This window comes from Triturus cristatus, chromosome 3_2 (genome assembly GCF_964204655.1).
Source record: "Triturus cristatus chromosome 3_2, aTriCri1.1, whole genome shotgun sequence".
NCBI classification, from domain to species: domain Eukaryota; kingdom Metazoa; phylum Chordata; class Amphibia; order Caudata; family Salamandridae; genus Triturus; species Triturus cristatus.
This window is the reverse complement of record NC_140584.1, coordinates 681,735,090-681,748,635: the sequence shown is the minus strand read 5'-3', so window position 1 is coordinate 681,748,635 and position 13,546 is coordinate 681,735,090.

Sequence of the window (13,546 nt, the reverse complement as noted above, 5' to 3'; positions counted from 1 at the left end):
GGGGAACATGTAAGTGTTGAAGAGGGTCGGGCGGAGGGACGATCCATGGGGGACTCTGCAGATGATCTTCTTGGGCTCTGAGGGGAATGGTGGGTTGGGGATCCTTTGGGTTCTGCCAGTGAGGTACAAGGCGATCCATTTGAAGGCAGGAGGTTGTGGTCTTTTAGGTGTTGGGTGAGTTGCTGGTTGATCGCTTTCTCAAATACTTTTGCTGAATAGGGGAGCAGAGAAATGGACTAGTAGTTCTCCATTGGGGCTGGGTCGGTGGATGGTTTTTTCTGGAGTTGCCTCACTTCAGAATGTTTCCAGTACTCAGGGAATGAGGCTACAGTGATGAAAGTGTTCAGGACCTTCCTGAGCTCGTCGCCGAATGTCTTGCTTCCGAGGTTGAAGGTGTGGTGGGGGCCTGGGTGCTCCTGAGTGCACAGAGTTCACGATGAAGATAGTATCTTGCGCAGTGAGGAGTTTCCAGTGGGTAAGAAGGTATTCAAAGTTTTTGTTCGCTGGTGTGAACTGGTTGATGGTGTCTGCAGCGAAGGGTTGGTGTTAGAAGTTTTCATAGATGGCCAATATCTTGTCATGGAAGAAGGGAGTGATGTAGTTTTCGGTGGCTGCGGGATTGGTGAAGTCCTTCACGATGGCTAAGAGTTACTTGCTGTGGTTTTCACTTGCTTTGATGCGGTCTGCTAGGACGTTCTTCTTGGTTTTCCAGGAGGCGGTGGTACTGGTTCAGAGCAGACCTGAAGGCGGTGTGGTCTTCTGTCTTTTTGGTGATGCACCACTTCCTTTAAAGTTGTCAGCAGTTGCATTTGGAGGAGAGTAGTTCCTCTGTGAATCAGCTTGCTCTTTTGCTTTGTTCTTTGGCTGTCTTGGCGGGGGCAATGGCATTGGGCACAGTTTGTGATCCAATGGGTCAAGCTCTTAGCTGCCTGTACAGTGTTGTGTGTAGAGAGAGTCTGGAAGTAGAGAGTGGCATTCCAATGGCCTTCTGATACCTCTTTCCAGTCTCTTTGTGTGGATTTGGGGGGCATGGTGCCGGGGTGGGTGGGTCCCGAGACGGTAAAGTATATACTGTGGTCCTGAGATGGTGAAGTGTACACTGTGGTGGTCGGACCAGGTGAGTGGTGTTGTGTGGATGTACCTGACTCGGTCGCTGGAGGTGAAGATGGGGTTAAGCAGGTGTCCGGCGATGCGGGTACGGTCGGTGATGAGCTGCTCTGTATGTGCTTACCTGCCTTTGTCTCATGCACACTGTGTGGTGCCAAGGCAAGGCTTGTCCATTTGTGTATTCCACTCTTACACACAGTGTGTACTAGTGGTGCCCTGAAGCACACACAGCAAACAGAGCAAGAATTATCAAGATTCTGTGCCATCACAAAGTAATGAAAAGAGGCACAAAGTCTTGAGTGGGTACTGACTTTCCAGTGGAAGTTATTTTACGCTGGAAATGTGCCTTTTCTCTAGCACAAATAGTGATGTGTGCCACTTTGCGTCATGGAGGTGTTAAATAGGTTGCACTAAGAGGTTCCAGCACATGCACTCATGTATTTGGCACCAAGCCGATCTATTAAGGAGCTCAGACCAGGTCTAGTAACAAACATAATGCCTCCTTGAGGTGGTGCAAATTGGAGGAATGATTTTATTTCTTCAAACATTTCACACATGGGATATGTGCTGCATTGTACAGCAGCACACACTCAAAATGTGAAATGTTTTGTACTGTAAGGGTATAGTATCAGTGAAACCTATGCTAGACATCACACACACATCTTTACAGCAGGCTGCACATATATTTGCATAGTGCTAGGCAGTCTCCTTGCCCACCACCAGCTGCAGGCCGTTCTTATTGTCTGGCTTGACAGTGCAGCTGTCGGCAGACAATTATGTGAGCATTTCTAGAGAGGGGTTTTGGCACTACCCACATGTTGGGAGCCAGGATTACATAATGAGGCAGCAGTACATGTTTTGATTGGGCAGACATTGTGTGCTTCCACAAAAAAGTGTTTGCCTTCCAAGCTGTGATCATTTTGTTTATTTAGCCAGGAGCCTGAGATTGAACTTTTAGGGGTAAACACGTCACTATAATGCAATTAAAGTGTCCTAAATGACAAGATAATTTATTTTGTTTTTCTCTTGTAGAAGCACAGATGGGGAGAAGGCAGTTATTAACCTACATGGATTTTTAGGTGTAGGTTAAAAGGTCAGGTGACAGTTGCATAAATAGTAACATAGCAGTAAAAACATAAAAACATTTACAGCCATACCTCTCCAGAGTGTGGGGAGGTCAGAGGAACAATGTTTAAACCAATTGTTCCGGAGCTCTGGAAATGAACCATTAAGCAGTTTATAATAATAAGATGTGCAAGCAATTTAACATCACGCAGTAAGGGGTCAGCGCACTGAACATAGGGGAAACTAAAGGGATCAACATTCCAGCTACATTGCAAACAGAAATAGAAACCAGCTGCCTGGACATCAACAGTAAGGATCAATGCACTTTAGAGGGAACAGACAGGATCATGGACATTTCTGCCTGACTGCCAAGCTTTCTCGGAAAGGAAACCTTGATTACACATTTATCTACAGAAGCCACTTGGCTATAGCATTTGTCTTTGGTGGGCCAAATCATGTTGTTTATGAAGGAATAAGTCTCATCTGGGGACGCAAACACTTAGGTCTTGTTTTTATACACAAATCTCAATCTGGCAGGATATAGCATACCATACTGCATTCACAGGTTTCGTATAGTTCTTTTGGTAGGATTAAACTTCCTGCGCACGTCCTGCACTACCTGAGTGAAACAGGGAAGAAAGAGATAGCTGAATGAACCCTGGTAGATGATATATTATTTGTCCCCTGCCAAAAGGAGAATTGTGTCTCCGTCTCTATACTTAAGCAACTTTACAATCACCGGATGAGATGGGACTCCCAGGACCGGCCTAGGAGACAGTGATCGTGGGCCCTTTCTATTGCCACTTAATCGTTAAAAGCCTCATACAAGAATATAACAAACAATAATTAAAAGAAAGTTTTTTGAGGACAGGGATAAAAAAAAAGTGCGTAAAGTGCAATTTGGACGGTCCATGTGAAGTTATAAGGCTCGTCGGGTTTAACAGAAAAGTACATCAGGATATGCATCTCGTCTGGTGCAGATAAGTTCTTGGATGGTCTTCCCCAAGGGTGTCACTGCTCCAACCTTTATTAGTGTTTGCCGAGCTAGGCTGTGTGCAGTGCAGCTTGGATGATGTTGGTGAGGTTCCCTAACCTTACGAGAGTTTGTGCAGTTTTATTAGTGAAACACAGATCTGATGCTTCTCTGCAGTGTCTGTGGGCGTCACCCGGCAAAGTGGAATTATAAAGCAGGGTCGATCATTGGCGAAGTGGGGTCAGCAGCACAGCAGGTGTAGCCCAGACTTGAGATGGTAAGTACATAACCTGCACGATGACTGCCCGTCCCTGCGTGCCCAGAGTGGACTAAACCACGACACGTTGGTTGCTTCTGTGGGAGTGGCCCTCAAAACTCTCATTTTTAGCTTTTATTTTCTCTAGTCCTGTTTGCAGTTCTATTCATATCTTGCTCTGCGGCACTTCATGGTCTTCAATGTCAGCACTGCGGCGCTCTCCTCGTCTAATCTGCATGCTGTCTGTTCAGGCATCCCTTCATGTCCTCAAGCCGACGAGTGTTTGAGTCTGTGTTAGTGCCGATTGCTGCCAAACCCCCTTCAAGTCGAGCAGCAGTGTGTGCATATCGCAGCAACAGGATTACCAAAGTTCCATACGCATTAGTCTCTGAATTTCAGCACCAAATTGTGGCATTTAGAGGATAAATTTAACGGATTGATGGAGCATCTGGAGTCATTTTACATCAGGCCATCTTATTTGGCACCATGTAGCACCCCCTGCCATCGCGATCTTGGGGTAGCAAAGGCAGGAAGAGGAAGTAAAGAGAGTTCTAAACAAGCATTGGCATAGCCAATAGGTCTCGCCTTTGGGACCTTATAAGTGTTTGGTTATCCAGCACAATATCCTTGGTGCAACAACATCAACTGTTGCATGGTTAAACACTTATAAGGTCCCAAAGGCGAGACCTATTGGCTATGCCAATGCTTGCTGTGCTCTTGCAGGAGGACCCAAAAAAGGGACTGTTTAGGAGTCTCCTTAATGACCAGAGTCAAGAATACTTGGCCCCTAGCTCCTTGATGGCCCCAGCACCTATCACCTGAACTCAACTAAATAAATAAAAGATTCATAAAATAAAATACAATTGCCTGGTTAGTGGCATCATGCACATGGTAGTGATACGCTTCAAATTAACAGGACATGTATAGTTAATCTGTAGATGCCTCACACAGTGTTGTGTTTCAGCCATTAACATTTGATCAGGCAGAAGTGATAAGTGAGCCTCTGCTGGGATAAATTGACCTCTTCTTCATAGCTCAATAAAACATTTTTTTAGTTATAGCCACCAGATGCCACTGCTGATAAAACAATAAGAATAGCAAGGAGACGAGTGGCTTTTAGTGGAACGTTCACAAGGACGCGTGTCTTTCACACGAGGAAAACACATTCAAATCCAATGGTTTAAACATGTAATTCCGATTAACTTGTATTGCCATAAATCAGGCTTTCACCCAAGGACGTCATGTATTTCTGATTAAAAAAATTAAGTATCATGTAACACTTCAGCTCAAGTAAATTCAAACAACTATCAAGCACGATGTTAACTATAAGAGGAGATAGTAGTTCTACTGTCTTATCATTAATGATCCCGAATTGGCAAATACAAAGAAACAAAACCATAACAATGTTTTGGGAATTTTGTGGTAAAATTAAACCTGTTTATGTAGGGTAGTGACTCCTTTTAGTTATACAGACGATGATAAGAAAGAAGTGCATTAATAAATCACCCATGTCAGGACAGTATACTGCACACAATCACAGGGCCACTAGTATTATATGATTCTGTGGCAGCGACTTTTTGCGCATAATTAAGGATTTGTCACATCTTTCAGTTGCTTATATATTTGGCTGTTAAATGGGAACTAATTAGGTAAAATCTTTGCCCAGGCAGTATTACTATGTGTAACAAGCATTGGTCGCGGGGAATGCAAAGATGGGGGCTGCAGCGGGAGAGAGAGGCGGAGGAAGTTGTGTGCGCGTGCGTGCGTGTCGGCAAACATGCGAGTGGTGCGCGCGCAGCAGCGCCCAAAGTGAAAGTATTCAGAAAGCTGGCAGCTGTGCACGTTCACGCTCGCGTGAACGCAAGCATTAGGCCAGCAAAAGCCGGTGGGAAGCACTTTTAAAACCCAGAGAGGTGGAGGGAGTTGTGTGCACACGCGCGCGCGCCTGCAAACATGTGAGTGGTGCGCGCGCAGCAGCGACCAAAGTGAAAGTAATCAGAAAGCTGGCAGCTGTGCACGTTCACGCTCGCGTGAACGCAAGCATTAGGCCAGCAAAAGCCGGTGGGAAGCACTTTTAAAACCCCACTTACTAAAAGTCGAGCAACAGCGCATGCGCTGCTGTAGGCTCGACCTAAAAACCATGTTTACTTTTATTTTTGCTGTTTTTTCCTGGAACCAGGGTGTTTGAGCGCTTTGTAACAGAACCAGACTGCGTTACACGTGGTTTTCACTCCATTTTCACTTCCTGCCTGAGGTGGACAAGCCACTGAAAGCTCGAGTCCGGCTCGAGCCTGCAGCCCGGCTCAGGTTCAGTTCGAGGTCCTGTTGGAACTTTCAGTCCACAACAAGCTGAACTCTCATATGACTTGTCTTGCCTCCCTCTCTCTACCCAGGATGTGGACTTACAGCCAGAGCTGTCCACCTTGGAACTGGGGAACCAGGTTCAAGTCTTGGCATGGGCTTAACATCCTATGATTCCGGGCAAAGCACTTAATCGCCCCATGCCGATAAACAATGAATGTGTCCCAAAGTAACTGGTGCTCCTTTAAAGGCTCCAAATTCGCGCTAAATAAAAACTGCAGAAAAATGCACAGAGGTAACAACAAAGCCTTAACATAGGGAAAGACATACAGATACCCATTTACTGGCTGATTTGTACAAAGTGAAACCAGAAAACCTGGATAAACAGTGGCTTTCCCACTTAAATTGTAGGATCTTGGGTAAATATTTTATTCCAGCAAAAACCTTTTTCTTCATTATCGCGTCTGAAAGCACTTTCAAATGTATGAGTTCAGAATACCAGTTGTACAAAAACGTATTGTGTTTAATGTAATATAATTATAATGTTGCCCTAGAACAACCTTGGCGGGGTACAGCGTTTACATGACTATGTTCTTGTTTCTTAGTTCACTAATGGTTCATGTTTAAAGTCTATCACTTTTAATAACTTCTCAGTGCATAATGTGATGTACTTATGTTAACGCTTCCTTCCACATGTTAAAGAAATATACACGTTTTTGAACTTTGGAGAGCATTTATCATATTTTGTGTGAAGATTGTTTCATGATTTACATAGCAAATGGCTCGAGCAGGGTTTCAAAGATCCAAGCCAGACACTCGGCTCGACTCTCCTTGTTAATTGGTCGGCTCGCCCTGTTCCCTTCCCCTTGCAGTAATAGGAGGCTGCTGATAAATTAACAGTGGAACAATGGTTAGGGCTCTGATGTCATCAGGGATCAAAGGGTGCGTGATGTCACCTCTACTACCAGCCATTTTGGTGAAGGGGCTTTCAGGAGTAGATCATCTGCAATTTTGGCGGCAGCAGTGGCTGCCTGGGGCGCACTTTGTATGCCGAAGCTCAAAGTCCGTTGAACTGTGCGAAATAGGACGACAGCGTTTTATTTGAAGGCCACACCACAGGCTTCCGGTGACTCACTGTCTCCGACTGTGCCCCTCCACCCCCAACCATCTTCCGGCTTGTCTCCTCAAACTACTCTATTTTTTTCGGAAGGTCATATCATCAGTTTGTAAACTCTGAACTGCCCGTTTCTCCTGTGTTTTTCTGTTCACCTTTTAAAAATACATTCAGTCTATTGTATATGAAACCTACCCACTTTTGAACCTTTTTCGCCTGCAAATCTCCCCATTTTCAGAGAAGTTCTGCCCTGTGACGCAGGGTAATAATAGTCCTGAGGTTTTTGGCAAGGTGACGCTTTCCTCGTTTGTCACCATTTTGTTTTTACTAAGTTACTTTATCAATATGATTATACACATTTATTGTTTTGTCTATCGATAAGAACGTAATTCACAGCTTAATAGATGGAAATCTTTGAGGTCACTCCCCTCTCTGGGCACTTCCATACCGTTTAACCCAATTCGTAAAAGCTTGACTCCGCATTTCATCTTGCTAAGGTTAGGAAGTATGAGAACTCGAAAGAGGAAATATTACCTATTGTTTCGAGTGCTTTAATGTCATGCTCATAATTAACCATTTTGGTATTTATATCTACCTACAACTAGCTTTTTCCTCACTTGCCAATTCTTATTTCCAAGTCAATATTTTTCAACCCCTCATATAACAAGCATTGATAAAGTCAATAGGCCTGCCACTGGCTGCCGAGCTACTAACTTATTCAACCCTCACTTTCTTTTGGTTAGGTATATCAAAAACCTTTCAAGCTGTTCCTCTGCACAGGAGCACGTTTCTGAACAGACGGGTGGCCATCTTGCATTTGTTATAATTTGTAATAAACTATCTGGATGTGCAGATGCAGCATGCAAAGGTGTCTTGGCTGCTACTGGTACCTTACACAGTTTAACAAGCTTTGGAAACGCCAATAGGTTTAGCGTCTGCATGGGGCCTGAAGCCATGCACCTAGCTAAAGTTACAAACTATCCAGGGACACATTGACATGGCATGGTGACATGTGGAAACCATCTCATGCTGATTGAAAATCCAAAAGGCAAGTGCGAATGGAGGGCCTTCACATCTTGATTTCATGCACATTAGAAACAAGGGGGCATATTCTCAAGAACGTGTGATAACCATCGCAAAAATTACTTAACGCAACCTCCAACATCGCAGTCTATCGCGGGAAACTTACGCTGTGTTAACCAAATATTCAGAACACGGTGGTACCATGCAACAGTCACCAGATAACATGTCAAATGGCCGCGTTAAAACCAACTCCACGCCGCAAAAATGTGAAACACGAACGCAAAAAAAGCTGCAATGAGGCTAAGCGCGATACAAAAAGCTGCGAAAACCAGCGGCAGGCCTGCAAATCCCACGCGTCTGGCGGGAAAATGCACTATAAAAGCAGAACAAGAAAAATACACCAGAAACAATCCAAAGTGCGCAGCAACATGGATGCACCCTGACTGAGCACAGAGACCAACGCGAACCCCACAAGCCCCACAGACCACCAGCAAGGAACAACGGGGTCGGGGAAGACTAAGGAGAAGAGGGAGGGGAAGACTAAGGAGAAGAGGGAGAGGAAGACAGGGTGCAGTCCGCAGGAAAACAAGACCAATGTCACCGAGATGACAGAACACAACCAGCTACTGACCCACAATCAGACTACCTTGAATGCAGCCGGAGTGTCGAGGAGGCCAATGGAGGAGGCCAAGAGGCGCTGGTATGATGTGAAAATCTAAGCCATGTACAAAGATGCCGCCAACAGGAAGGTAGCAACGGCGACAGAAGGTGGGAGTCCTCCGCCATCGGAGGAGCTGGAGGAAACGGAGGCCACAGTCAACAGTGCGGAGACGGTGCAAGGAGTCGGGGGTGTGGACACAGCTCGGGAGGACCTGACAACATCAACAAGGTGAGTAAAGACCAGGGACTGAGGGTACGGGGGGAGATGGGCACAATGGCACACATGCACAAATAAGCAGAGCACACTGCACACCCACAATGACCCTGGATCATGTCCCTCATCCCCGTGGCACACTGCAGCACACACACATAGCAATCACAGCACAATCACATTGACGACAATGTATTACAATGTGCAACCCCGACACTGCAGAACAGAGGACACAACTGGCTCTGCACACGCGCAGAAACAGGCCCACCACATCTGGCAGAGCTGGAAACTGTGACATGGAAACGTACACGTAAAACCTCACACCCGTCATGTAATCCAAATGTACACTGCCCCGCTTCTAAATCCTGCACCTCCAAAACAGTCACAATGTACACTGTCATACAGTCTGCATGTAAACAAGAACAATGCGCCAACACACATGTCAACATGCATCTCCCCTCCACATTGCAGAGAGGGACACACAACACCTCCAGCAGAGCACAGAAGACCACACATCAGTGATGCAGGAGAGGACCACCACACCTCCGACACGGACACCCTACAACAGCCCATGGACATCCTACACAACCCACCACCAGAATAAGGGCATCCAGGCTACTTAGAGGAGAACCCAGGCCCTGAAACAGACCACACAGCAGGAAGTACCCGCAAGCACGGCAGGCTTACAACATTTCACCGAACCACACATGGCACCTCAATGCCAGGTGTCAAAACGCCAAAAGGAGGTGGCCCAACAGGTGCGGGTGTGTTCCGAACCCATGGAAGGTGAACTAGAGCACATATGTGGGTGTCTATTACCCTTCAGGGACCACCTACACCCCACAAAGGAGACCCACACTGCCATAGAGACACATGCAGATGCACATTCCCAGTACAGAACCATGCCCAGGGGCACGCACATATCAGTCACACACCCACATTGGCTCTGCATACGACGGCACAGTCCACTACCCTTACGAATTGTGTGGGTGATGACAAAGCTACATGTCCAAGCTCTAACCCACTGCCTGCGGTGACATGTCTGCATTCTCTGTACACCGCACAATGTAATGTCCCAGGGCCCAGAGCCCTCATACATACAACAAAACTTAAAGGACACACACAGACATCATGTTGAACTGGCTACGGGCATGTGCGCCTGGCCCCTTTATTGGCAGGGCCACATCTACAGTGACGCCTGTGCTGGATGTGTGTGGTGTGAGTATAAGGCAGCCCGCATGGAGTGCTTGGTGCTGGCAACAACTTGAACAGTGGACAGCAGTGCAATGGAAACAGAAAACACCAAACAGTCAATTGCTGAGCAACATGGAGGGAGCCGGAGCAAGTACAGAGGTCACCCAACATACAAACAGAAGTGTCTGTGAGTTGCAGTGCGCTGCGGTTGGGGCCCCAGAGCAGAGCGTGCACATGTGAAGAAAATGTCTAGGATTGTGTCCCTTCTGGACATCCCTGATGCAGCTGCAGTGGGGGGATGTCACACCTGCATCATCTTCCTCATCGCCGTCCCAGGTCTTCCACACTGCCTGAGGTGACATTGCTGCTTGACCTCTCCACAGCACACAAGCAAAACAGTAATGGAAGATGATTCATGGTGCACAGAGCTAGTGGCACCTGGAGAGCTGAGTAGGGGAGCAGGCAGAAGATGGCATCCTCGACAGGTGCGGGCAACTCCGTCAGTCTGCCAGTGCGACCGTTTCGACCCTGGCAGTTGGCGGTTGGAGTTGGTCCTGGTGGTGGTGGCGGCGTGTGCCTCCTGCAGTGATGTGACATTCGGGCCGGTCAGGACTCGATTTGGTGTGTGAGCCCTGGTGGGCCGCATTTGAGGCCAGAGGCAGCGGACAGCGCAGGGCCACAGACACATGGCGTTCATGCCCACAAGGCCATCGCCTCAGAGGCCATCCAACATCTCAGAAGAAGGGGCCCCTGACCTGACCAGCACAGAGTTAGTGGCCCCGGATGCACTGCGGCCGGCACAGGCACACCGCCACAGCACGGTGACTTGTGGTGCAGTGAGATAGGGGCACATGAAGTGCTGAGCGGGTCCTCATCGATGTCCAAGGTGGACGTGGCAGAGGCTTGCGTGGGACAGTGGAAGATGTCCTCCAGGGCATGATGCAGAGGGTGGAAGCTGTCCAGAATCAGCAAATGGAGGAGTGGAATGCCACAGCATCGTTCTAGCCACAAAGTCAGCATCACCGACATGATGGTGACGACAACTCCAAGTCCATGGACTCAGTCACCACCAAAGTTCAACCAGAAAGTGTCCATGGGTCTCGGGGAATAGACTTAGTGGCAACGGGGCTGAAAGGGGATGCAGTCTGCGTTGAGGCCTGTACAATGACATCAAGTCAGCCATAACTAAATCAAGACTGAATTCGAATAGTGTGTAACCTACTCGACCGCAGTGGAGGCCTGAGGCAGCGGTCAGCGCGGTTCAGCGAGCTCCTCCTGAAACTCTAACACACGACGTTGACATGAAATTTGGGTGTGACTTGTGGTAGATTGTAGGAGAGTATGATCTGCACTTATGTTGCCCCCACTTTTTTTCTGATGTTAACACTGGTTTCTGGCTATTGTCTGGCTGGGACCCTGATAATCAGGGCCCCAGCCTCTCTGTTCTCTCTAAACAACTTGGAGTGCATATTAGATGCACTAATGATTGGATACTGTGGTACCTTATGAGCCCCTAGTATATGGTACCTTAGGTACCAAGGGCATAGGTACTTCACAGGCCTACCAGAGGCTGAAGCATGTATTATGCCACCCCTGGGAAGCAGACTAAATCTGACACCACAGGCCTGCTACTGCAGCCTGGGTGAGGTAGTGTTAGCACTCCTCACAGAGATATAGGTTTCCTATATCTCACCTTACACACACATATAAACCTATCAGTCACCCCTAAGGCAGGCCCTAACAATCCTGAGGGCAGAGTGCTTGGCTTCCATGTGAGGGGGTGCCTCTGCCTGAGCAGGGCCCCTCTGCAGCTCTCAGAGTCCATTCTCTGTGGCTGTTTGCGGATGCGGTTAAACCATATACTCTTAAGTGCATTATAACCTCGCGGTAAATGCTAACTCTGGGATGGCTGCATCAAAACATGTCGTGTTTGGTGTCAAACACTTTGGAATCATACCCCCACACCAGTAACTGGTGTGGGAGTATGATCCCACCCTTCTAGAGGGATAGACATGTACCCACTGTGGAAACACAGTAGAATCCTGAAGAGCCCTGGCATCACAAAATGGATGCCACCAGTCACAGACACTGGGCTGCCCTCCTGCTGCTGACCGAAACTCGCAGTGGAGGAGGCCCAACAATAGGCATCCTGTCACAGGGAGGTGTAACCACATCCCAGACAGGATTTAGTGTATTGGGGCTGGGTGGGTGCCTTCCTAGAGTGCTTTGAAGTCCTGCACTGGGGGAGCAGTAGGCTCCTCTGTGCATATGCCAGATCAAACCGGGTCAGGGGCAACCTGCCCCTGCTCTGGCGCGAAACTGGACAAAGGGAAGTGGGTGTAGCCACCCACTCCCCTGACCCTCCCATAGGTGGGGTCATTGAGCTAGTCCCTCCCTTCTAGTATAAGTTAGGGAACCCTTGCCATTGCAAACTAGATATCCCTGGACGACGCTCTGAAGAAGAATCCTGGACCTTCGATGTTCCACTACTTCTGGAAGACTGATGAATCTCTCTTGGAGTCAAGGAGTGACTCCCCTGCTTGGCAGGCACCAAAACTTTGAATCAACGGTCGCAAACGTTCCCGCTCCCGCCGGAGTCCGAAGTCCCTGCAGCCCCGGAAGTGGGTTTCCTGACGTCTCCAAGGCCATTGTGAGTCCCCAGCGAAGCTGAGGCAAGTGGACCCCACGAGTGATGAGGAACCGCAATACCTGGGTACCGGGCACTATTTCCGAGTGCAACCCCTTCAAGACATTCTACGTGTGGTCCAAGCCTCCAGCGGGATTTCCTCTGAAGATCAGAGGCCTACCTCGTCCTGAGTGACCGTGGGCTCCTGGTGAGTGAATCCTCCCTAGGCGTCTTCGCGATCCCTTGCCAACTGGCTTGTGGGTCCCCAGAAGACTTTTCTACAGAACCAAAGGGCTCCCCTGGTTGCTCCAGGCCTGCCCTGACTTACCCTTTCTGGGTGAGTCCCTCAGACCTTGCTGGTCTGCACCGCCGACTTTTTACACTTTCCACAAGACTTGCTGTTGCCAAGGCTTGTTGGCTCCAATCCGGTCGCCGACACCGCAGTAAGCTGCCGACTTCATGGCACTCGCCGAATCCAGCTCCTGGTTGTCGTCGACGCCTCCTGGACCTCGTGGCTGAAGAGTCAAGACACCCGTGATCACCTGAAATCACCCGACAACTGTGGGCATCCATCTTCCTTGCTCCGGGTCACTGCAAGTGACTTTGAACACTATCCCCTCTGCTGTCAGGTCTTCCTTCTTCTGAATCCAGCCTTGGATTCCACCGGACACTTCTTCTGTCTTCACAAGCAGCAAGTCTTCTTTGGCTCCCATTGAAAACGACGTCGCGACCCGACACCAAAAGACACTTATGCACCCGGCTTCCCTGGGTGAGGTAACTCCAGCACTACGGTGCTCCTGTGTGTGTTGGCTCCTGAACTACTTACCCTGTAAGTGACTTGCTTGTAGACCCTCCCGAAATATCCTAAAACTTTAAAATTCCAACCACGACTTGCTCCATTGAAGTCAATTGGGATCCACGGCTGTGTTCTCACACTGCATGCGTCTCCCAGTCCTTTACTTACCTGCCTTGGGTGGATTAGTGAGGCCCCAGTGCTTCTGAAGGCCCTAGGCCTT